Source organism: Ascaphus truei, chromosome 3 (genome assembly GCF_040206685.1).
Source record: "Ascaphus truei isolate aAscTru1 chromosome 3, aAscTru1.hap1, whole genome shotgun sequence".
Classification (NCBI taxonomy): Eukaryota; Metazoa; Chordata; class Amphibia; order Anura; family Ascaphidae; genus Ascaphus; species Ascaphus truei.
Genome location: NC_134485.1, coordinates 84,999,771 through 85,025,631, shown reverse-complemented (window position 1 = coordinate 85,025,631; position 25,861 = coordinate 84,999,771).

The following is a 25,861-nucleotide window of genomic DNA, read 5'->3' as shown; positions in this document are numbered from 1 at the left end:
AATTTCAGTCGCCAAGTTCTTCTTTCTAGTGCATTTCTGAATTGTCCCTTCAGGATCAGTATAGAAAGGTCAGAGATGGCGTGTCCAGGCTGTGAGAAATGTTCTCCTATTGGGTTGTCTTCCTGTTTGTGTGTGATAGTGAATATGTGTGCATCCATTCTCTTGCGCAATGTTTGTTTGGTATGTATGTGCAGTACATATTCCCCCCTCTGGGAGAACTTGGGTAAGCTTCTGCTGATTACATGCGAGGGAACAGGAGAGATAAGTTGCCCGCGAGTGTGTGTGGTAACAGGTCAGTCTCTTAGGGGATCCTCTGGTTCTTTTCCTCTTTGTGCTAGTGCCTCCAGACATAGTGGGTTCAGCAGAGCTGAAGGTAGTCCCACCATGACAACTTTTACCCCCAATATCTCTATCCAACAGACTGCCGGCGAGCCAGAAGTATAAATAAGGATGATCTTTATCATAGCAGCCACTGCCGGTGTAATTACAGTGTATGCTTCAGTTAATAGGATAGATCCATAGCTTCTGGATGGTACTGGCCTGCAGGTAATATTGAGGCCTGGCTAGAGTAGCTTGTTGCCCTCAGCCCATGAGGACTGAGCATGTCTCCCTCCCACCGGAAGAAGAGGTCTCTAACACTTTTCTACCCCATGCAGGGGCAGGCTGGAACCTCACACACTCACTGAAGGTCTCACCCCTAAGGGGCTGACCTTCACTCTCTAATTTAGGCACTTCATTCCTGAATCTCAAAGAGGGAGGGCCCAGTATTTGTAACACCATTGGCTACCACAGATCCCTGTGTCATCTCCATTCCAGTCACTCAGGAAGTCAGCATGAGGAGGGGGAAAACCCCATAGGATAGCCTGTGACTGCCTACATCTTATTAGAACTTACGTGACAGGGAAGGTAGAGAGATAGCTGGACCAGTCATGGCTATATATGTATGTTTGTATGTCTTTATTTATATAGCGCCATTCATGTACATAGCACTTCACAGCAGGAATACATGTGACAATCATATAAATAACAAATAATACAAATAACACATGATGGGAAGAAGTGCTTCAGACATAAAAATATCAATTACGAAAAGGAGTCCCTGCTCCGAAGAGCTTAAAATCTAATTGGTTGGTAGGAAGAACGTACTGGACAGAGACAGTAGGAGGGTGTTCTGGTAAGGGATTCGGCAAGGGGCCAAGGTTTATCTATGAGGTGTAAATTATCAGCCACAGAGCTACTCATATGCTTCGTTAAGCAGGTGTGTTTTAAGGTGTGGTTTCACCTACATATCCTGTATTGGGACATTTCCTGCATTGAATGTAGTAGACAATGTTGGAGGATAATTATAACAATAATTGTTTGTTCTTGTATAGCGCTGCTAGTTTCACAGAGACATTTTTACAGACACAATGCCTGCCCCGTGGAGCTTACAATCTATGTTTTGGTGCCTGAGGCACAGGGAGATAAAGTGACTTGCCCAAGGTCACAATGAGCCACCACTGGGAATTGAACGCACCGGTGGAACGCACGCCACGAGAGAGGGGGAGCTGAGATACCATTCATCCGGCCGGAGAGATCCATTGAGATCTAAATGCTTACATTTATTTGAAACCATGTGAGTGTAAACTTGTTATACTTACTTTTATAAATTATACATACAGTCTGCACTATGTCCAGTCGTATCTTTGATTAAGGTTCCTGGGAGTACATCTATATGGGGCTGCATTGACTGCTGTATCTCCTGATGATCGAGGGACTAACAACTATACCATAAAAGATACCTTTATGTGCCTGAATAACCTCACACGTTTGTGAGTATATATTGAGAGCAGTGTCATCTGTATTTGAGTTTATCCATTTCACCTTAACAATATTGCACTATCACCATTGTATTTTATTCTTTTTTACATATATTGCGCTTCCCGGACATTTCATCGCTACTAATCTATGTTTTGGTGCCTGAGGCACAGGGAGATAAAGTGACTTGCCCAAGGTCACAATGAGCCAACACTGGGAATTGAACCAGGTGCGCCTGCTTCAAACTCAGTGTAACTCAGTGCCAGTCAGTTGTTTCTTTACTCACTGAGCTGCTTCTTCCCCAGCACGTCCCTTGGATTTAGAACTGGTTACTTTGTGGTGTGTGAATAGTGTCTGCTGAGGAGATATTCTTAGGCCTCGGTCCCGCTGCGCTCGGCAGCGCGGGCGGCGGGTCGGGTGTTCCCCACCAGCAGGGGAATCCCCACCGAGCCGGTCACGGTCCCCCCTGGCTGCACAGCTCGCTACAGGCTGTGACGCGTCAGCCGCTACGGGATACAAGAGAATTGTGATCCCTAGCGTCGACGCGTCACGTGGTGTGGCTGTGAGCCAATGAGGAGGGGAGGCTTCGGGAGGAGGGGAGGCTTCGGGGAGCGGGGAGGGAAAGCAGTCTGTGTTTGTGTTTGTCTATGTGTGTCTGAGTGCCTGTCTGTGTTTTGTGTGTGCCTGAGTGCCTATCTGTGTTTGTCTATGTGTGTACCTGAGTGCGTGAGTGCCTGCCTCTGTCTGTGTGTGTGTGTGTATGTGTGCCTGCCTCTGTCTGTGTGCGTGCGTGTGTGTGTGTGAGAGTGCCTGCGTGTGTGTGAGAGTGCCTGTGTGTGTGTATGAGTGCCTGCGTATGTGTATGTGTGTATGTGTGTGTGTGTTGCTTGTCAGCCCCAGCACGAGCCCGTGGAGGAGGGGGGGGGGAAGAGTAGCGGGTCCCTCCGGTCAAGCCACGCCCCCCTCCCGCTCATGCCTCCCACTCCCGCCCACCTCCCGCTCCGGCTCCCGCTCCCTACAGACCGCATATCGCGGTCTGTGTATGTCAGCGCACCGCCTGTATGCAGTGCGGGCGCGCTGACTCTGGGAGCGGGGCCTTAGCCTTACAATGCATTGAGGACTGTTGCAAGGATATGTGCCTTGTGTTGTTATTGTTCTGCTCTCTGGGGGGAGTTGGTTTCTGATGATTAGACAGGACAGATTAGGAGACTGTGTGTATGAAAGGAGAGATGGTGTAGGAAATTTTTGTCTCAGGATGTCGTCCTCCTTGAGTCTTGTATTGTATTGTATGTCTTTATTTATATAGCGCCATTAATGTATATAGCGCTTCACAGTAGTAATACATGTGGTAATCAAATAAATAACAGATAATATAAATAACAGGTCATGGGAATAAGTGCTTCAGACATAAAAGTAACATTAAGGAAGAGGAGTCCCTGCCCCGAGGAGCTTACAGTCTAATTGATAGGTAGGGAGAACGTACAGAGACAGTAGGAGGGAGTTCTGGTAATCGCGTCTGCAGGGGGCCAAGCTTATGTATCATGTGTTCAGAATATCCACAGGGCTATTCATATGCTTCTTTAAGCAAGTGTGTCTTAAGGTGGGTCTTAAAGGTGGATAGAGAGGGTGCTTGTCGGGTATTGAGGGGAAGGTTAGAGTTGTTTGATAATATGAGGGTTTGTAATTATGTTGTCATTTTTTTTTTAGAACAGAGGCTTACTTAAAGCAGCCGCCCGGTCAGAATGTAACATTTTTCCAGAAAGGCAACTGGGTGGGAGGGGGGCAGTAAAGATCAAGCCTCCAGGACCGAACCACATTATGTTCAGTTTTAGGAAACCCCTGGTTCCCAAAATACTTACAGGTGAAGTTGCCAGGGAGCAGGGCTGCCGCCAGATTTCCTGGGGCCCCAGGACTAGAGCTCGCCCATATCAGAGCTGCTCTCCCCCCTCTGTCTCTCACTCTTCCCCCTTTTCTTCCACACTCACTCTCCCCTGTCCCTCTCTTACACCACCTCTCTCTTCACTCTTCCTCCCCTTCTGCTATCACCCAATTACCCTCTCAAATTAATTTCCCCCTCCTCCCCTGGCCACACACACAGTTCCCCCCACAAATACAATCCTCCCCTACACACACATTCAATTCCCCACACACAAATATAATTACCACTAACCCCTGGTTGCCGCTGCCGGGCAGGGCCGCCGAAAGGGGGGGAAGAGCTGGGTCAAGTGTCCAGCTGCCGTCCTCTTGTTGCCACCTGGCCAAGCTTTCCACCCAGCTCCGGGCCTCCCTCACTCGCTGTCCCACACCAAGCATTTGATGCTGGCGTGTGCCACGTCTCTCTGATGTATTGGGGGGGTGTCTTTTTTATATCCGGCACTGGAAAAGAAATATTCTATTCTTATGTTATTTGTGACACTTTGCCAATCGGAGATGCTGCAGAGTATTGTGTATTGGGTTTCCTCACTAATCTGTAATTGTTGAAAGCAGTCACTTCACCAGAAATAAGACGTTTACTAGTGACTATTAATAACACATTCTTATTCTGTGACTATTTATTATCTGGTGTAGCCATGCCTGCTTTGGTTACCAGTCTGACCTCCCTCACATGTCAGCCCTGGTAAGAGCAGGCAGTGTCAAGACCAATTATGGGTTTTCCCCACACAGGCAGCTTCCTTTGAGTGACAGGGGAGGAGGTGGGATTAGGTCTGAGTTCTGCCCAATCCTGGGTTCAGACCTAGTACCTTCCCCCTACTGTATGTAAGGGAGTTGCAACCCCAAATTCAGTGGTGTCTCTACCATTGAGAGAGACCAGGTATCACATAGGGCTGCTGTGCACTGGCAGGCCCTGATCCTCTTCCCTAAGGGGGTAAGTGAATGATTACCTTTTCCCCTGGTCCTGCTAGAGTGCTGGGGAAGAGCAGGGACTGCCATGGGGGCCCTTGACCCGTAGTGAAGGTCCAGGGACCATCCTAAGTCTGGAGAAAGATCAGTGACTGTATTGGGCAGGACATCCTGGATACTGTTGTAATTGCGGAAGAAAAAAGCCGGTGCAAGTTATCTATACCTCCTGCCTGGTGTGTAATCTTTCTGAGGGGAGAGGAAACCGTTCAACTGTGGGAGATTACCTCCATACATCTGGAGCCTACAGCAGATGGACGTTCTGTGTACCATGGAGTAAATGTCGGGTATAAACCCCAGAAGCCAGTCCTGCAGTCCCCACAACAATCGGCGGACACCTCAGCATTCTGTGAGCCAACAGGTAGCATGCACCATACACCTGGTAACAGGGGGATCTCCGAGAGGGTGAGGGAAACACCTTTCAGTGGTATCCTGCTGTTTGACTCCTTTACAGTGCACCATAATTTGGAGGGCCATTCTTTTTTTCTATTGATTCCTCATTAATCCTTCAGGGCTCTGCTTTTTTGGATCAGCTCAATCATGGGCTAATCTTCAATGTGTATCCCTGTCACTGGAACGTCATTTATTTTCTTTCTGGCTCCATTCGTTGTAGGAAGCCTTGATTCTGCATATTCCTCCTGTCCATTTCCTGCTGTAGGTCTGGGTAAAGTTATCTTTTAAGGGGCAATCAATTTACTCTATTGTTTTTATGTTTTATTTAAAATGCAAACCAAAATATCACGTAGAGAATAAAGTTGGAATCTGAAATATATAGAAATTGCAAATATATTAAAACAAATATAATAAAGGGTCCAATCATATTATAACCATAGATAAAATCCCCATGCATTAAAAAAATGTCCATACCTTTTGAAGTGGAATGCTCCTTACTCTTAAACTTTCTTGTATGTATGTATGTATGTATGTATGTATGTATGTATGTATGTATGTATGTATGTATGTATGTCTTTATTTATATAGCGCCATTAATGTACATAGCGTTTCACAGCAGTAATACACGTGACAATCATATAAATAACAAATAATACACATAACACATAATGGGAAGAAGTGCTTCAGATATAAAAGTAACTTTTAGGAAACGGAGTCCCTGCTCCGCAGAGATTACAATCTATCCAAAATATATCCCTCTGAAATCCCCACTGCCTATGATAGAATAACATGTCACACAGAATAAGATATAGTATTAAATGCGCGCTGGCCGTCAGAAGTTTTCTTTAGAATCTCTCTCCAGTGCTGATCCCCGTCTCCCGTGATCAGCGGGGCTAGAGAAGACTCACATACAAACAGACAAGAGGACGGGGGCGCAGAAAAGAGGGAAAGAATCACTAAGTGTTCAAAAAATATATGACATTTTATAGTAGCATAAAAAAGTACAAAGACTTACAATAAAATAAGGATCATATAGATCCAAGTACACCAGGCGGGTATAAACTGCAATAGGAGCTCCGTATTCCATGCAAAATCCCCCTCTCCGGATCGCAGTTGGTATGTGCTGAGGGGAAGTTCCAGACCGGCATCCACTTGTAGTGTCCCCTGCATTCGTGTAAGCAATGTTAGGTCTACAGCATCATCATGTTCGTACCCAGCATGCAATTGGCTCACCTACGCGTTTCGTGTCACGTGGGACACTTCGTCAGGGCACAGAATAAGATGAAGCTTTAATTCCATTCTGATCATATCTCTGCTTTGACTTGTGTAGCCAGGTCCCCTCTGGCTCCCCGGTCCTCCCGTTTTCTCCTTACCTCCGCTGCCACGGGGGATGATGCGGGTGGCGGTGGGCTCGCCGGCGGCTCCCTCTGCATGGTGCCATGTTGGGTGTACACGCACACGCGCAGAGTTCACGCATGAGCAGAAAGTGTTGCGGCGGACAAGACAGTTCGCTCATGCGCAGTACGCTAGGCGCATGCGGCAGCTGATAGGTATAGGCCCCGCGGGGACTACAAGCCCCAGCATTCATAAGGGCATGCAGTGACAGGGTATAGAACCACCAACAGTGTTCACGGAAGACTGCAGTTGTTACATTTGGCACTTCAGGACCAAGTTAGTTGGAGCTAGGACACAGATAGGGTGGTTGTATGTGCAGGGTGTCTGTGGCCCCTGCGCTAGGCTAGACATTCTTCTAGGCCGCTGCTAGGCCCCGACTCCCTTGGGAAGCTTGGTGCTACTATAGGGACAGGCCCTTAGGTAGGAACACTGCCCCATTAGCTATTTGATGGTAGAGAATACAGCTGCAACGTTATGCAGCACTGGAGACGGTGGTCTGGGACCAGATCACCAGGCAAAGTATAAGAGATTATCTTCGTGTGGGATACTCCAGCAGGATACCACTCCAAGCGGAGGCGGACTCATCGCAGATGACATCGCTGCATCGGCGCATCCCATCGTACTTCTAGTCGGCACGCCCGGGTGCTGGAGCACCCGGCAGGTACCTACATCACAAAGTGCACCAACCAAGTAACACACACCATAGTGGCAGCGCTGACCACATATACGGGTGGGGGTTAAACTCTTGTAGACACCGGGGTGGGGGTTAAACTCTTGTGGACACCGGGATGGTTGGGTGCCCGAGGGCCACGTCATGTACTGTGGACACGGTGTGGGGTTACATGGTGGTGGGTAGGGCCGTGTGAGGCTGGATGGGTAGCTGTAACTAGTAGTATTACTATTCTCATTATCGTTATAATATAGTCATAAGTAAAGATTATTGTTATTATATGCTGTGTGTGTATCAGTATTTTGGGTTCCTGTGAGGGCTCCTCCCACTACGTTGGGATCCCTCCCAGGTGGAGGCGCTGCACCGAGGTTGTTGTTGCTATATCCCCCCTGCTCCCCGTGGCGGAGGCTTGGGACCTCAGTGAGCCGACACCAGTAAACTCTTTACACTGGGGGGAAAGAGGGCTACACTTGAAAGGGAGATCCAGTGAGGGTGAGATAAGCAAAGGATTGTGGGTATGAGCCATCTGTCCAGTGGGGTCCGGGCTCAGTCCGACATCAAATAAAATCTTTCTATTGGTGCCCCTGCTGCCATATGATTTTTTGGGGTCACAACTGGTACAATAAAAATGACATACATCTCCAGAACCAGGGGAGTGCCCAGATTATGGGGGACCTGCAGAGGTCCCCTGGTTCAGGTAGGCTGCTTTAAAATTAAAAGTGTGTGGTTGAATTGTCTTACACCCTCCAACATTTGGCACATACAAATAGGTACATTTTATGTGCTATTTCAGTGTGGGATAGAGGAGCTTCCAAGTGACAAGTGACCCCTGGAATTTAATGTTTGCAAAGATCATATTACCAATAAAATATATAGATTTATGGGTATATACTTGTATGCACCCCCCCCTAACCAGCTGATCATTAGCAGATAAGTTATCAATCTCACAGCTACTTTAATTAGTTGAAGCTTCAGCCATTGGCAGAAATAGTTGCAATAGGTATAGCTGAATTTAATAGGGGCATCAAAAACCAGTTACCATACCAGCCAACTAGGTACCGCTGGAGCGAATGTTGTCTCCGTATTTTTTTTCTATGATTTTTTTTTTATCATTATTCATATTATTATTTGATTTCTTCATCTGGTTTAAAAAAATAAATAATTACCCTTTTTTTGTACCTCATTTACTGTAAAGAAATCAATCTCTGATAAATAAAATGTTTAAAAATGTTTTTGTTGAGTAGAACTTGTGGCCCGCTTGGAATATGTTTAGCTCAAACTCCATTCTAGGCAATATTACACCTTTAACCCTCTAAGGTACTGACCTTCTGGTAGAGAAATAGTTACCTCACAAGTGGGTCGGATATTACATGCACACAGGGAGGGACTTCTCGCAGCTGAGCTCAGGCTCCAGTCACAAATCAGTACAGATAATATCCCCGGTTAAGTCAACAGGAAAAGTTGTTATGTTTGGAAATGCAAACACCGCTTTCTATTAGTAATGGAAATCCATACACAACGAGGACAAAGCTTCCCTTTTGTGGTTGGCCTTTTTATTTCTTCATCGTAAAAGGAAACCATGCACTATGTAAAATAATAACCTGATCATTAACAACAAGCCTGTGTTCTGTGCAAGGAAGTCAAGCCATTGCAGACCTCCAGAGCTTTGTGATAGTTATGTAGCTATCTGGGCTGGTTCCACGTTCATTGAAATGCAGATGAGTTATCAAACGTGGGAAACTGACTAGATTGAACATGACCCAGCCAGTTTTTTTTTATGCTGACAGTATTTTAATGAATGCGGTGCTTACTCGTTACTGCCGTTTCTTAACGCCTTTGCATCCTGTTAGTCTTGCCACTGATTCCACTCCCAGTTAATCTCCCTAATGTATGCACTAACTCCTTTCTCTACCCATGTTGCTATATTTCCCCATCAAGTGATCACTTTTTCTAGCCAGTGACCTATTTGCACATCCAATGATTCTTTTGTCCACCCAGGTGGTGTGTGTGTGTGTGTGTGTGTGTCCATGAACTGTAGGGAATAGGGCCTATGACTGCAGTGCTTTAACACTGCTGCATTGATGAAGGGTTTAAGTTATTTGAATACAAGGGGTTACAGGATTGTTTACATTTGGGGGTTGGGTCTAACTCAAGGTTTGAAAAGGCGGGTAAAAGGCTGCAGGGGCAGCCATTTTACGAACACTGGAAGCAGGTTAACACTGTGTCAGGTTAGGCGATTCCCAGTTTCAATAATACAATCCTCACTTTATAGTAGGAATCCCAGTAGTAATAGGGTTAAGCGAGTTGGCATAGGTGAGAGCACAGTGTAAAGGGAGAAAGGGGGTGGCCCGGTATTAAAGGGGTTGCACCCCATATGGCCATCCCCTGACCTCACCAGAGAGACAAGGGGTTAAATGGACTGCGGTCCAGGGATGAGGTTTGCACCTTGTTATACCTTGAAAATGTATGTTCCCCTGTTCCCATGTTTCCTTATAAGCATGTATTTTAATGTTTTAAAGTGCATTTCTGTATCTCCAGTTCTGGAGGTCGCAGAGAGTTCATATTTGGCCAATATGTGGAGTCACTGTAGGCATTAAAAACTGGCAAAGGTCGACCCACTGAGCCCACCAGAATGGAACTTATTAATATGGGTAGATATTAAAGTGTATATGTATTTTAATTTGGATCTGTTCTGAAAATGCAGACGCCATTTGCTAGGCTAATAGGTCATGAAGGGCAGACGGCTGAGTAGCCTAAGCACGGCAATCAAAAGTTAACTGCCTTGATTGTTACCCAATGTCTAGGGATTAAGTATTAATCAATCAACAAACTCTGTTACCTGAGGGCATGGGTTAGTCTGTTAGTCTCCACGTTAGGGAGTGGATACAGATAATTGTTCACCAATAGGATGTGTTCAATGTTAAGAATAGGGTTGCACAGGTATATAAACTGTGTCAACCCTACAGTTTTTAGTTGTGCTGGAGTTGTGCTTCTGATACCATCTTGAATGTCACTGGACTGCTGGAGAATTGCTAGAAGATACTTCTCCTTCCCCCAACCCTAAGTAAGTGTTACCTTCTTGTCTGTTAATTGTACTATATTGCTGTGTTCACCTTATTTAAGGAATAAATTATATTTTATTATATCTAAGCCTCGTTCAGTTCAACCCAGATATTTGGTGTTCATTATATCTTGTCATAAGCTACCGTGACACACAGGTTCACGGTCCATGTCACACAGAGTTTGAGATCCTGTTAGGGAAATTAAAGAGAGTAGGCATCACAAGATGGGGAGGGGGGCTTGGCAGAGAAGCCAGATTGCTGGGGAACATAGCTTAGGGCGTATTTTACCCCTTATTAGAAACACTGAGACTAGTACATTGGGTCCTAGTGTGGGGGTAGCTGCCACCTAGTCATCAAGGGGGCCAGAATATCTAGCCCCCAGAAAGATTCAGCCCCCAGCATTATCCCTGCAGTATGGAGAAGGCGGCCGACAGAGGTTATGAAGGAGCAACGCGGGACCAGGCGGACGGCGACGGAAGTGGTAGGTGTGATGTGGGTCGGCTCCATGGCGATGTGCGGAGGCGGGACCGGAGCAGTGCAGAGGACCTGAGGCAAGTGCAGGAGTCGGTGGAGGGTAGCAGACCTTCCACGGGTCGACCCAAGCGGCGATAAGTTGGGGAGCAGCGCGGATTGGGGCCATCAGGAGGTGGGTTGCTTAGACAGTCCAGCAAGAGTAAGCGAAGGTCTGCACCACGTGGTGAGGGCACGCAGGGGTGGAACGGTGGCCTGCTGCTGAGGTGCCATAAGAGGAAGAAGAGGAGGAAATGCATAGAACGAGACCTGGCCCACCTGTAGCCTAGATGCTGTCAGCAAGAGAGAGAGAGAAGACTGGAGAGGTGAGTATGGCCCTGTAAATGTATGGATGAGCAGTGAGAGTGAGGTGAGATTAGAAGGGGCTGAGCAGGGGAGTTCCAGTGCCTTAGTGGAAGTGTTGAAGGCTTTGTTAGGGAGATTAGAGACAGAGGCTCAGCCCCCTGTAGTGGTAGATGATGCATTGTCAAACAGGGCACCTAGGGAGCCGTTGTTATGTACTGTCATCCGGCTAAGTATGCATTTGTTGCCTGAAGTCAAGAAGAACATATGCAAGGGAGGTTTTGTGGATATGTTGTCTCTAGTGCCAGAGGATAGTCCGGCGTTGTATAGAATGGACAGGAGAGGTCATTTTAGGGCGCCGTCGGATATAAAGAGAATGCTGCCAAGAACTTTTGGGAATTGGTTGCAGTCTTTGCAAGTGTAATTGGGGAAAAGGAACAGCAAAAAAGTTCATCCTTATTTTGATATATGGGGTGCTTGTAAGGTGTATGGCGGTTTGGCTTGGTGGATGTATGATGAACAGTTCCGCCAAAAAATGTCAGTAAGGAAGAATATAGACTGGGATGTTAATTAAATAGATTTGTGGTTAGGTTTGATGGACCCGCAGGGGCCAGCAGCCTTTCCAGGAGTGTTGGTGTTTGCTGGCTCTTCAATGAGAGCCTCTGTAAATGGTACAGCGCGTGTAAATGTAAGCACGCGATGCGGCGGGGCGCGTTCAGCATTGCGCTGGTTCAGGAAAGGCAGAGGGGGTTTTGGAAGAGAAGGACTTACCGTAACGAGCCCGCTGGAAAGGGCGAGAACGCCGGTGAACGTGGGCGAGATGGAGCCTTGGCTAAGGTCGTATTGCAGGAAAACGCGAGGCAAGATTAATTAGAGAAGGTTTTACATCGGGCTTTTGGATTTCCTTTAGAAAGTGCAGAAAGAGCCTATTTTGCAGGGGATCACAAATCGGTAAGTCCGAAGGAAAGGCTGGTTAAAGAAAAGGGATTGAAAGAGGGAGAGTTGGGAAGAATTGAGGGCCTCTTTGACCCTCCTTTTAAAAATGTATGGGTGTCTCCTTTGGGACTTGTGCTCCAAAAAAAGCCAGGAAAATGTAGGATGATCCATCATTTATCTTATCCTAAACATGATGGGATCGAGAAAGCGGACTTCAAGGTGGCTTAGGCCTCGGATATAGTTGGTGCGCGCGCGACGGAGCGTTTGTATGACATGCGCGATGGGGAGGCGTGGCAGAGGTGTGGCCGTGACATCACGTGAGCGTTTCGCCCTCATTGGCCGTCGCGCGACCAAATAAAAAAAAAATTGTCGGCTGAAAAATCTGCCGCTCCGTTGCGCACTGTGGCCGTCCCCATCGCTCCCCCGCATTTTGTTCGAGCCGCACACGCCGGCGCTCGCACCATAACCGCGGCCTTGTACATAATTTGACAGAGCAGTGGTAAGGAAAGCCAGTAAAAAGGCTTAGTTGGCTAAAACGGATACCGAGTCGGCTTTTCGATGGTTGCCAGTGAATCCGGCTTGTTTTCATTTGTTGGGTTGCTATTTTGATGACCAGCTTTTTCGTAGATAAGTGTTTACCTATGGGTTGTTCAAGTTCATGTTATTATTTTTGAAATCTTTAGTACCTTTTGGTAATGTGCGCCAAGAGGCTGGTAATGAACGCAGTGCTGCGCTATCTAGACCAGGGGCGGCCAACCCCAGTCCTCAAGGGCCGCCAACAGGTCAGGTTTTAAGGATATCTCTGCTTCAGCCCAGGTAGCTCAATCCGTGGCTCAGTCAGAATGACTGTTATTTGGTTTGAGAGGAGTGTAAGCTTGGATAAGGATTCAGTGCCTCCAGGTACATGTTGTGCATATAAAAAAGCTTGGGTTGATTTTAGTGCAACTATTTAAAGGTTTGAGGAACGAGGCTTCACATTTAAGGGTACTTTTAATATGCTGTGCAAATTATGGGAAAAAGGCTTATCGGGTTATGGGGTAGATACAAAAATGTGCAGGTATAGCCTTTTTTATGAAACTGATAGGATGGAAAGGATGCGACAAAGGATTTTTTGATAAGGGAAATGGTAAACGGTTAGAGAAAAGGATCGGTACGTCAGGATGTAAGATGGCCGGTAACGTTTACATTTGTTAGGAAAGTTATTTGCGAGGCTCGGAGAAGTTTGTTAGATGAAGTATCTTTATCCCAAGTGGCGTTTGCGTTTCACATTCTTCGGGGCAATGAGAATCAGCTAATTAGAAGCTATGAGCAAGAGGAAGTTAGAGGGAATTCAAAGTGGTGATGTGAGGTTTTCAGAGGAAGAACTCACTTACGCGAGTCCAAGGCGGATCTGTATGGAAAAGGTATATGGGTATTCCTTTTTGCAATAGGGGGAACATGCTGTCCTTTGATATTAGTGATAAGGTTTTGAATGGAAGGCCTGAAGGGGCCCTACTAATAAATGAGGATGGTTTGCTATTGACACAATACCAGTTCCATTGTGTTTTTTAAATAGTGACTGTAACAGAGGCAAGCCTATTACCAACAGCTTGGATTGTTGTGTGTCAGCCTGCAAGGGGTTAATCCCTGCCTGGATGAGGCAGGAGGATTAACGTGCTCAGCTGGGCTGCTAAAGTTTAAAGGCAGGTAGAGCCCGCAGTTCACTGTTGCTGGTCTGCAAAGGGACACTAGGGGGCCGATGCACTAAGCAGTCATAAAATAAATCGCCATCAAATTAAAATGGCCATTTTTGACAGTGTTGCTATCACGTTATGCAGAAAGGCCCGAATACCAGTGATGGCAACATTTGCAAAATCGTGAGTAGCCGGTGACGAGATGATCTGCCCTCCGAAAAGGGCTCACCCGGCGAGTTCCATCTGCTGCAGAGAGAGCGAGCCGCCTCTCCCTGCGCAAATCTCGCCGGAAATGAATTTTTTTACATTTTAATTTTATTACTATTGTACATGAGCAGGGGGTCTCCGGAGCAGAACGGCGTTGTTTTCAGGTTTGGGGACCCCCTGCTTCCCAAGATACAGGCCCGCTATGGGACGCCGGTATCTCCTATGCATGTAAAAGTCCTGGTCACGTGACACGTGTATGTGTTTGGGGGGGGGAGGTGTATTTATTGAAATGTAGGCCATGTTTATTTATTTTTTACTACAGGAGTGGTACCGCAGGCCAGCAGGGACCCACGAGACCAGCCGAGGACCCACGGACGCCCACGGCGACCACCCGAGGAACCACTGACGACCACGAGGACCACCCAAGGACCCCCGGATGCCCACAGAGACCACCTGAGGACCCCCGGACACCAATGGGAACCACCCCAGACACCCCCAGACACCCGTGGGAACCACTCGAGGGCCCCCAGACACCCGTGGGAATGACACGGACACCCCCAGACACCCGTGGGGTTGACACGGACACCCCCAGACACCACCCAGAGACCCCTTGTGGAGCCACCGGACACCCGCGGGGTCCACTTGGAGACCCACGGACACCTGAAGGGACCACACGAGGGCCCCCAGACACTGGTGGGAACCACCCGAGGGCCCCCAGACACCGGTGAGAACCACCCAAGGGCCCCCAGACACTGGTGGGAACCACCCGAGGGCCCCCAGAAGCCGGTGGGAACCACCCGAGGGCCCCCAGACACCGGTGGGAACCACCCGAGGGCCCCCAGACACCGGTGGAAAACCACCCGAGGGCCCCCAGACACCGGCGGGAACTACCCGAGGGCCCCCAGACCAGTGGCAACCACCCGAGGGCCCCAGACACCGTTGGGAACCACCCGAAGGCCCCCAGACATTTGTGGGGAGCACCCAAGGGTCCTCAGACACCCGCGGGAACCACCTGAGGACCTACAGTCCCTCCAGGGACCACCCGAGGGCCCATAGACACCCACAGGGACCACCTGAGGACCTCCGGACCACCCGGGGACCCCTGCCAGACCCTGGTATTAATCATGTGTCTAAAAAAATTAATTATGGTTTTATGTAGGGGCACAGGGGGTGTGTGGGTTGTGTATTGGTTTTTGGGGGCCTAGGTGGTGGGTAGTAGGGCTGTTGTGTGTTTATTGTGAATAGCAGGGGTGGGGAAGGGGGTAGTAGCCTCAAGGATGGGTGTTTAGGCCTACCGGGTGGTAGCGGGATGGCTTAACCCCTTCATTACCATAGCGATATAACTGCTAAGGTAATGAAGGGGTTAAGTCCACCTGCAAGGCCTAAACACCCACCAAGGGCCAAATACCACCTTCACCCACCCCCACTACCCACAATAAGCATGGCACTGGTGGATAACCCCTTCATTGCCTTAGCAGTTAGCCGCTAAGATATTGGAAATTGGAAGGAGAGGGGAGGTAGATGGCTATGAAAATTGAATAGGGTGAGAAGAACAGAGATGTCAACCTCCAAGATCAGTGGGCTCCATGCCACCCCCCCCCTATACTATTTGTGAGACCCCATTGAAATCTTTGAGGTAGTTGATGCTAAAAATCAAAGAAACTGACTCTAAATGAGTGGGACTCGCAGACAATTAGTGAGCGTTGACAAATCCTGGTGATATAGAAGAGAGGTCACTACACACGTTTCCTCAGAGGCGGCCAACTCCAGTCCTCAAGAGCATTCCAGGTTTTAAGGATATCCCTGCTTCAGCACAGGTGGCTCAGTCATTGACTAAGCCACTGATCGAGCCACCTGTGCTGAAGCATGGATATCCTTAAAACCCGTTTGTGGCCCTTGAGGACTGGAGTCGGGCACCCCTGCCCTGTTTCATTTACATGGCCATTCTTTCTCCAAACTGGCTACCAATAGCATCTCTGAACCTCATTTCTTTTCTTTCCGAAATCACACCCTGCAGATAACACTGAAAGGGAAGGAAATAGAGGCTTCTACTTATCGGAAAACAGGATTGCCTAAGTGGGACTGCAGCTTTAAGGCATCTCTCAGGAGAACACGAGAAGCAATTCATAGAATAATATAGGACTTTATTTCTCGGGGGAGGGTTCACGGTATATTATTTCAGCCACTTCAGAAGATTTGGCCTTCTTTTTTTTAAATGTATTTATTTTTTATCCCTGGCAACAACCAAACAGATAATTACTTTAGCAGGGGGAACAGATACAAGCATCACGCTTGAATTTTTTGGCGCTGGACTCCAAAATATTTAATGCTTTACGTCCAGAAAGACAAAACGCACACCATGGGCTTGCAGCCGTGCGACAGCAGAATAATCCGCATTCACTCAACCACGTGAAGGATGACCAGGGGGAGATTAATTTGGTTTCCAAAGGATCAGGTTATTTCTCTCTATCATTTCACTTCGGGGAACAGGAAAGCACATTATATGACCTAATCTCAGTATGTTCCAAGACTTATTTCACTGGACTCAGAGATGCCAAATTTCTCGTGTTTTTTTTATTTTATTTATTCATTTCTTTTTGAGTTCATGGACTCTTTAAAAAAAAAAAAAATTTCAAACAGATCATTTTACTCATTTCCAAATCAACAAATAAACTATCGAAGGAAATAATAGATTCAATGGTGAACTCCTTTGTTGTCAGAGTAAAGGGTTGCACAACATCTGGTGAAATTGGTCAATTTAAATGAGTATGTAACAGGGTATGTCTATTCTGCCTTTCTTTCCCCTGCCTTTTATGTAAGTCCTGCTTTCTGCAGGCAGTAATAGGTTAATCCTATGGGTTTGTGCTACATGTATATAATTGAACGTGTATTTGAATATTATGATGGGAGAAATTTGTATTAATGGAAGGAAAAGTAGAAAGATAAATATAAAAAAAAATGGGCATAGTATAAGGGTGTACGCCCCTCCGGAAAGTAAAATCTAAACACACATTTCAATTGTCCGGCCTCAGGACCACTTCTTCCCACACCCACATAGTCACTTAACAATCAGGGTGCTCAGGCACTGCCGTATACTGCAGTTACACCTTCTATTATCTCTATAAATTGACCAACACGCCTTTTAGATTGAAAGCTCTCTGGGACAGGGATTCCTTTTCTTATTGTGTGTTTAGAAGCTTGATGGATTTATTGTATAACAAGACCCAGTATTCTTCTAATGTCTGATCATTGGGGCTGTAGAAATGTAAAAAAAAAAACCCATGAATATACACACACACATCTATAATAATAAGAAAAATTAAAGAGCCTGTGTGTGTGTCTCTGTCAGAGCCATAGCTCCAGGAGGATGAAACTTAGGCTACGCTTACAGTTACAGCGACGCAATGGCGACGGTGACGTCAGGCTGCGGTCACTGGAACAATCCAATTGAGATGACTTCCAGCGATCACGGACAAGCCATCGCTCTGTCGCGCCATCGCGTGGCGCTTAATATAAGCGCACGCGACGGCGGCAATGCATTTGTCACCATGCGGCGGCTTGTCACTGTTGCTTAACAATGCTAAAGCTGCAGTGAAACAGTCCCTATCTAGGGCCTTTCCCACTTGTCTCTTGGGTCCGTGGAGATGCGGCCTTCTGCCGAAGTTCCTCTGGATAGATTTTCAGTAGGTTATTGAGGACCTTGGCTTTACTAGAATACCCTTCTACAAAGCGGCGATGGTACCCGCAGAACCCCTGGAAGGATCGTAGCTCCATCACGTTGTGTTGTCTCGGCCAGTTCACCACAGCTTCGACCTTAGCAGGGTCGGTAGCCACTCCGTCGGTGGACACTATGTGACCCACGTAGCTGACTGACGTGCGGCCTAACCGGCATTGGTCCAGGGACAACTTCAGGCCTTCTTTGCCCAGTCTATCTAATACCTTCAGCAGGCATTCCTCGTGCTCTTCGAGAGTTCTTCCGAACACAAAAAGGAACACAGTTAAATGAAAAAAAAAGTAGAAATACACTTAATACTGCCTTGCAGATTGCCACTTGCCTGCTTGCCCAGGGTGAGTGGCTCGCTGACATAGGGGAGAGCTGGAACAAGTGTCCCAGAGGCAGAGGGGGACCTGTTCCGGCTACACACAGGCGGAAATGTATGCCCCGCCAGAAGTCGGGACCAGCTTCCGCTATTGGCCACCTGGGCGGCACACCCCTTCGCTGCCGGGTAGACTCCTACCTGCCTGTGGGGAGGGTGGAGGAGAGAAGGAGGGAGGAAGTGTGAAAGTATGCTTGTACAGTGGTGGTGAGAGACTGCTGTTTATTTGCTGTGTAAGCTGCTTGCTTGTTTCTTTAGCATAAGGGCTGTGGGTAGCAGCTCCTCTGTGTGTGTCCCCAAAGCACACGGTCCTCTTTCTACTATTCTGAAGCCAGGGTCACGATTGATGTGTGAATGGCCCCCGATAGCATTAACGTGCTAATTAATTTTAAATCACTCCAAGTCCTATAATATTTCCTCCACTTTATTGGAAAAAGCAGCAGAATACAGATACTTGTGGATGGTGTGTAGTGGTGATTTATAGTTAGAAACCAGTAGAAAGAGATGGCCTCACCAAGGGAGATTAACAGAGAAAGGTGCTGTACTCACTGTCTCCAGGGTGGAAAAGGAAGTGGGGGGCAAGGGTCACACTAAAGGTTCAGTGAGACTGCACTAACTGTCAGCAAGGACAGGGGGGGGGGGGAATGGGAAAGCCCATAACTTGGAGGACTGGAGATGTTGCCAGAGCAACCAGGGGTGTGGCAGACTGGAAGAAAAAGGGGCAACATAATGTATCCATTCCATCTGCACTGGGAGTAAACTGCAAGGAAAGTGACATCCAAGCACAGCTAGCAGGCAGAACTGCCAAGGCAAAGGGGGGCTAAAACAAAGAAGGCAGACATGGGTATTTCTGTTCCATGACAAAAGGGGACTCCCCAGTGGAAACTGTAGTCCTGGGCCCCAGGAAAGCTGTCCGTAGCCCTGCATAGAACCTTAATCTTACAGTAAGTGCCTGGATCTGAGTGGCTTTGTTGAGTTATGTAAAGTTGGCTGTACACACGCTGCCAGCTGGGCCTTGTCCAGGGACAAAATAATAATTTACAATCAGAGCACTTTTCATATAAATAAACATCTCTGCACTGGAACTACGGGTCTCATGACGTGAGTGAAGGACCATATCACCGAGACCAAGTACCTGTATCTATTCTAATCAATTCGGGTTCATATCTGCATTTATTTATTTTTTTATTTTTACCATTTTAGCATTTATAAACTTACTTAAAAGAAGTTATGCAGAACTTTTCAGATGGGAATACCAGGTTTTACTATACACACGAGGGAATGGTGCCCTATAGCTTTTCAAGCACTAGCAAAAGTAAAATGTAAAAGTAGAATAAGCAATCCATACAAACTGGAGTTATATTCGCTGATTTCGAATGATCTGGATTCAGGAAGACTTCTAAGGCCGCGTTTATAGTGCGCGCGACGGCGACAGCGATGGGTGACGTCACCCATCACCACCCGCGAAAGTTATGATTTCACTTTCGGCGAAGTCGCTGGCGACCTGGCCATTGATTGGTTCAGAGGCTGTCACATGTGGCGACAGACTCTGAAAAATAAAAAATTTTCGGCTTCCAAATTTTTGGTCGTTGCCGTCGCTTACTATAAGCGCTTGCGAAGGCGACAATGCTTTTTTTTTCAGGCGACAAATTCATTGCAGCCGTCGCGTGCGTTTATAGTAAGCGCGGCGCAACGGCTTGGTCGCGATAGCTGAAAGTCATCTCAATTTGATTTTTACAGCGACCGTAGCCTGACGTCGCTGTCGCCGGCACAATGTCGCTCCAAAAAAAATAAATTGACTCCGTCGCAAGCACTTATAGTAAGCGCGACGGCAACAGAGCGACATCGCGTCTAAAAATTTGGAAACCTGGTAAATTAGATTTTTTTTGGAGACAGTCGCCACATGTGACTTGCTCTAAACCAATCAAATTGCGCGGCCCGCCCCTTTTAGTGACGTCACTGGACTTGTCGCTAAAAGTAAAATGACAACTTTCGCCAGTGGCGACGGGTGACGTCATCGGTCGCGTCGCCGTCCCCAGCACTATAAGCGCGGCCTTAGTCAGCTGAAGATTTTCCTTGAGACCTAGACCGACATCAAATGCTCAGCAAATGTTTTCTTTTTCATTTTGAAAACTGCTACATAGTTACATAGTAGATGAGGTTGAAAAAAAGACATATGTCCATCGAGTGCAACCTGTAATAAATTTAGACGACAGGTACTTATCCTTTATTTGTATTTACAGTATTTTGATCAAGACTAAGGGAGACAAAAAAACGAAAGGAAACATCATCCAATGATATCTCATAAGGGGAAAATAAATTCCTTCCTGACTCCAATAATGGCAATAAGGTTTCTCCCTGGGTCAACATCCTTCCCATGTTTACTTATTTGATATATCTCTATATACCTTTCCTTTCTAAAAAGATGTCCAACTATTTTTTGCAGGTATCTTTTGTATCTGCCATCACAGTCTCCATGGGTAATGAATTCCACTTTAACTGTCCTTACTGTAAAGAACCCTTGCCTTTGTTGCTGGTGAAATCTCCTGCTCCCCCCCCCCCCCCTGTTGTATTGGTACTGCTGATATATGTTCAACCAGACTCATCCTCCTCCCAACTGGTAGTGTCCCAATAACACAGCACTCAGAAAGACATCATATATTTTGTATATTGTCTGAAGCGGCTGTTCAGGCAATTTGCGTCAGAAAACTCCTTTTGAAGTCAAACGGGTCATATCTGGACCATTTAGAACTACCCCCATAGGGTGAAAACTTTCCGAATTATCCTTTTTTTTATAACATTTTTGATACTCTCTCAAAAAGGGAGATGTTTGTTCACACACAAATCAGAAAGCAATGTGTATTGTACTGAAACAGAAATTCAGATTTTTTTTTAGTACTTTTTCCTGATGAGGACAGAGCAATGAGAAGAATAAAAAAAAACAACTGGATTAGTTTATAATGTCCCACAGATGTAGGTAGAGTCAGGGGCAGAACTAGTAACAAACAGGTGGGCCCGGTGCAAATTTTTTTTTTCAAAAGAGGGCCACCTTCTCCCGCCCAGGGCTGTACCTATGGCATAGTGGCGGCGAGGGGGCTAGCGGTGATTGCGGAAGGTAGGACCACTTCAGTGGCCTCTCTCTGCTGTTGCTACTACTTAGCATGTCAAATAGATAGCAAAGAGGCATACCTAAGGCTAAGGCCCCGGTAACTCAGCTGCAACGCGCGCCCGCGAGATTACCTGGTCTGCAGGGAGCTGCAGGAAGAGAGACCGTGAGGGCGTGGCGGGGGAGTGACAGGGGCGTGGCCATGACGTCACCCGGCAGGTTAGCCCTCATTGGCTGAACCGCCGGGGGGCGTGCCGTATCGCTCGACGCGAGTCCTGCTCTCAGTGGACGCTGTAGTAGTCAGCGGGGTCAAGCCCTTAGAGTCTGTCTATGGATACGCAGCCTGCCAATGCACAACTGCAATGGGACAATCCAGAGCCCATCAAAATGAAGAGAAGAAAAACAAAAACGTACAGGTTTGATACTTCATGACAAAGAGTGGAGTTGTGTTTCCCTCTCTCAAAACTGTTATGAGGGCACTGTGACGAAATTGGCTATGCAACCTTGCGTACAGTCGCCTCTTTTTGGTGCGCTCTAGATCAGGGGGTGCGCAAACTGGGGGCGCGAGATTTGTCTGGGGGATGGGTGGGGCAGTTTAGTGCCATTTTCAAAGGAACAGCATAGTCATCCTTTTTAAGAAAGGGAGAGGCTGCCATGCTAACGTATGATTTGTTTGTTGTTGCTGATTTGATTACCATATCACGTATTATCCTGCACATCTTGGGCTGCCTGTCATTTTTTTAAAGATGCAATCCCACCCCAAAATCAACGTTGAGCAAACACATCACACAGTATGAAAGAGTGGCCAATCGAACGTACATCCATGTTTTTCTTCTGAAAATCCATTAATAAACTATTTCAGTTGTAAAGATTGACATTGCATCAGGAATAATTTATGTTTGCTATTTTCTGACCCAGAATCCTCTGCTTCTCTCCACCTCCCAACTGAGGTCAGTGACATCATCAGAGTTGAATTAAAGCTTCATCTGATTATATCTGCCATGTTTTTTCAGTCTAGAAAGCAGGGATTTTCAGAGCGACCTTCTTATCACTGGAAATGGTCCAAAGCCATTTGCCTACATGGATGGGGATGGACGCCTCTTTAAAAGGGATTACACCTTTAATATGTAAGGATTCTTAGTACACTTTATTTACACCCCTCACACATTAAATATAAATGTAGGTCTTTCTTGTAGCGAAAATGTTAATCATAGTTAAGGAAGATTGGACCCAAAATATAACGGATCTGCCTGGTGATGTCACCTCACCACCTTGGTTTCTAAGTTCAGCCCCACATGGCTGCGTTTTATCATTTCCTGCCAGGACTTTAGAGTTCACAGCCTCAAATTCTGATAGGTGTGATATCTGTGGGCGAGGCCTGAAACATGTCACAAGTTCCTGTATTCTGGAGATACACCCGTGCAAGGCGGATTTCATTGGCATCTTGTGCTCCAGACACTTGATTTTCCCAGGCTGAGATGGAAGTTTATATTTAGTGGGGGTTTTAAAGACTATCACTGCTGTGAATTTCCCTTCAATATGAACATACAGTACAGGGAACAACAGTGTGTGACCATCAGCATGATCTCATTCACATATGTTGACTTCTTTTTTTTTTTTTTTTTACATTTGTATTAGTTTTTTTAATAATATGAAAACAATATAAATACAATAATTGAACATACATAGTAGAATGATGTATATGTATTAATATATATTTCATATTTAAAACACTGTATAATACCATACTGTCAAATCTACTATATATTTGTGAAATCACTGTATGTCTGCGTCCCAAGGGTCAATCGCATTGGACCTTGGCCCTGTCACTCCGGCTCAGGCCATGCCCGCCCCCGCACACCTCTCATTGGCCTACGTCCAACACCAATGCCACACTGTCCCACCCCTCACTGACTCTCATTGGCCTGCGTCCAATGCCCGCCCCCGCACACCTCTCATTGGCCTGCGTCCCACCCCTCACTGACTCTCATTGGCCTGCGTCCAATGCCCGCCCCCGCACACCTCTCATTGGCCTGCGTCCCACCCCTCACTGACTCTCATTGGCCTGCGTCCAATGCCCGCCCCCGCACACCTCTCATTGGCCTGCGTCCAACACCAATGCCCTAATACAGTGTTTCCCAAACAGTGCGCTTGGCTAGAGGGGCGCCGCGATCAGGGCCGCCAGCAGCGGGAAACAAGGGCTGCTAGCTCATTTAAAAAAAAAAAAAAAAAAAAAACCTCTGAGGGGAAGCAGAGGAGCGGTCACGTGACCGCTCCCATCCAATGGGACTGCCCTGTGTGTGTGTGTGTGTGTGTGTGTGTAAGTAAAACGGGCTGCAGGGTGTGTGTATATATGTATATATGTGTGGTGTGTGTGTATATATATGTGTGGTGTGTGTGTGTATATATGTATATATGTGTGGTGTGTGTGGTATGTATGTATGTATGTATGTATGTATGTATGTAGTGAGTGTGTGGTGTATGTGTGTGGTATATATATATATATGTATATGTATATGTATATATATATGTATATGTATATATGTATATATATGTATATGTATATATATATATGTATATGATATACATATACATATATATACATATATACATATACATATACATAGTATATGTATATATATATGTATATGTATATGTATATGTATATGTATATATATATGTATATATATATATATATATATATATATGTATATATATATGTGTGGTGTGTGTGTATATATGTGTGGTGTGTGTGTGTATATATATATATATATATATATATATATATATATATATATATATATATATATATATATATATATATATGTGTGTGTGATGTGTGTGTGAATATATTTATCAAAGTTGCACAATGTTAATAATTTATTCTCACATGTCTTTTTTTTTAAAATGTTTAAAATATTATATAATATACACACACACACACACACACAGCTACCAAGTGACAAACACACACAGTGATACCCGCCTCCCAAGCGCGCTTGCTGTCTCCTCTGCCAGGACAGCAAAAAGCTCCTGGTAGAGCGAGCGGCAGCAAGCAAGAGCGAGCAGCAGCACCTAAGCGCTTACTATGTCCCAGGCCGGAGGAACTATAGCCGCGTTGATTACAGATGCAGGGGCTTTGTGCATCTGTTCAGCCCGGCTCAGCGACGCTGAGCTGCCTACGCTGAGAGAGGGAGGCCCGGCGCTCACGCTGGAGGAGCAGCACCGGGAGACAGATGTCTCCCAGCAGCACTGCAGCGTCACCCCCCCCCCCTCCCTCCCCGCAGCACACCGGCCCTCCCCCCACGTGGCACAGGCCCCCGCAGCACTGACCTCTCCCGTGCAGGGACCGGGCCGTTCAGCCATACCCTCCCCCACCCCCCGTATCTGTGTGTATTTATTTGTGTGTGTGTGTGTATCTGCATCAGTGTGTGTGTATCTGTGTGTATTTATTTGTGTGTGTGTGTGTATTTATTTGTGTATTTATTTGTGTGTGTCTGAGAGAGAGAGTGAGGTCAGAGAGAGAGAGAGAGAGAGAGAGAGTGAGGTCAGAGAGAGAGAGAGAGAGTGAGGTCAGAGAGAGAGAGAGAGTGAGGTCATAGAGAGAGAGAGAGTGAGGTCATAGAGAGTGAGGTCAGAGAGAGAGAGAGAGGGGGGGGGGTCAGAGAGAGAGGGGGGTCAGAGAGAGAGTGAGGTCAGAGAGAGAGAGAGAGTGAGGTCAGAGAGAGAGAGAGAGAGAGAGAGTGAGGTCAGAGAGAGAGAGAGTGAGGTCAGAGAGAGAGAGAGTGAGGTCAGAGAGAGAGAGAGTGAGGTCAGGGAGAGAGAGAGTGAGGTCAGAGAGAGAGTGAGGTCAGAGAGAGAGAGAGAGAGAGTGAGGTCAGAGAGAGAGAGAGAGAGAGAGAGAGAGTGAGGTCAGAGAGAGAGAGAGTGAGGTCAGAGAGAGAGAGAGTGAGGTCAGAGAGAGAGAGAGTGAGGTCAGAGAGAGAGAGTGAGGTCAGAGAGAGAGAGAGAGAGAGAGAGAGAGAGTGAGGTCAGAGAGAGAGAGAGTGAGGTCAGAGAGAGAGAGAGTGAGGTCAGAGAGAGAGAGAGAGTGAGGTCAGAGAGAGAGAGTGTGAGGTCAGAGAGAGAGGGAGGTCAGAGAGAATGTGAGGTCAGAGAGAGTGTGAGGTCAGAGAGAGTGTGAGGTCAGAGAGAGAGAGAGTGTGAGGTCAGAGAGAGAGAGAGTGAGGTCAGAGAGAGAGAGAGTGAGGTCAGAGAGAGAGAGAATGAGGTCAGGGAGAGAGAGAGTGAGGTCAGAGAGAGAGTGAGGTCAGAGAGAGAGAGAGAGAGAGTGAGGTCAGAGAGAGAGAGAGAGAGAGAGAGAGTGAGGTCAGAGAGAGAGAGAGTGAGGTCAGAGAGAGAGAGAGTGAGGTCAGAGAGAGAGAGAGTGAGGTCAGAGAGAGAGAGTGAGGTCAGAGAGAGAGAGAGAGAGAGAGAGAGAGAGAGGTCAGAGAGAGAGAGAGTGAGGTCAGAGAGAGAGAGAGTGAGGTCAGAGAGAGAGAGAGAGAGTGAGGTCAGAGAGAGAGAGAGTGTGAGGTCAGAGAGAGAGGGAGGTCAGAGAGAATGGGAGGTCAGAGAGAGTGTGAGGTCAGAGAGAGTGTGAGGTCAGAGAGAGAGAGAGTGTGAGGTCAGAGAGAGAGAGAGAGAGGGAGGTCAGAGAGAATGTGAGGTCAGAGGTCAGAGAGAGAGAGAGTGTGAGGTCAGAGAGAGAGAGTGTGAGGTCAGAGAGAGAGAGTGTGAGGTCAGAGAGAGAGAGTTCTGAGAGAGAGAGCGAG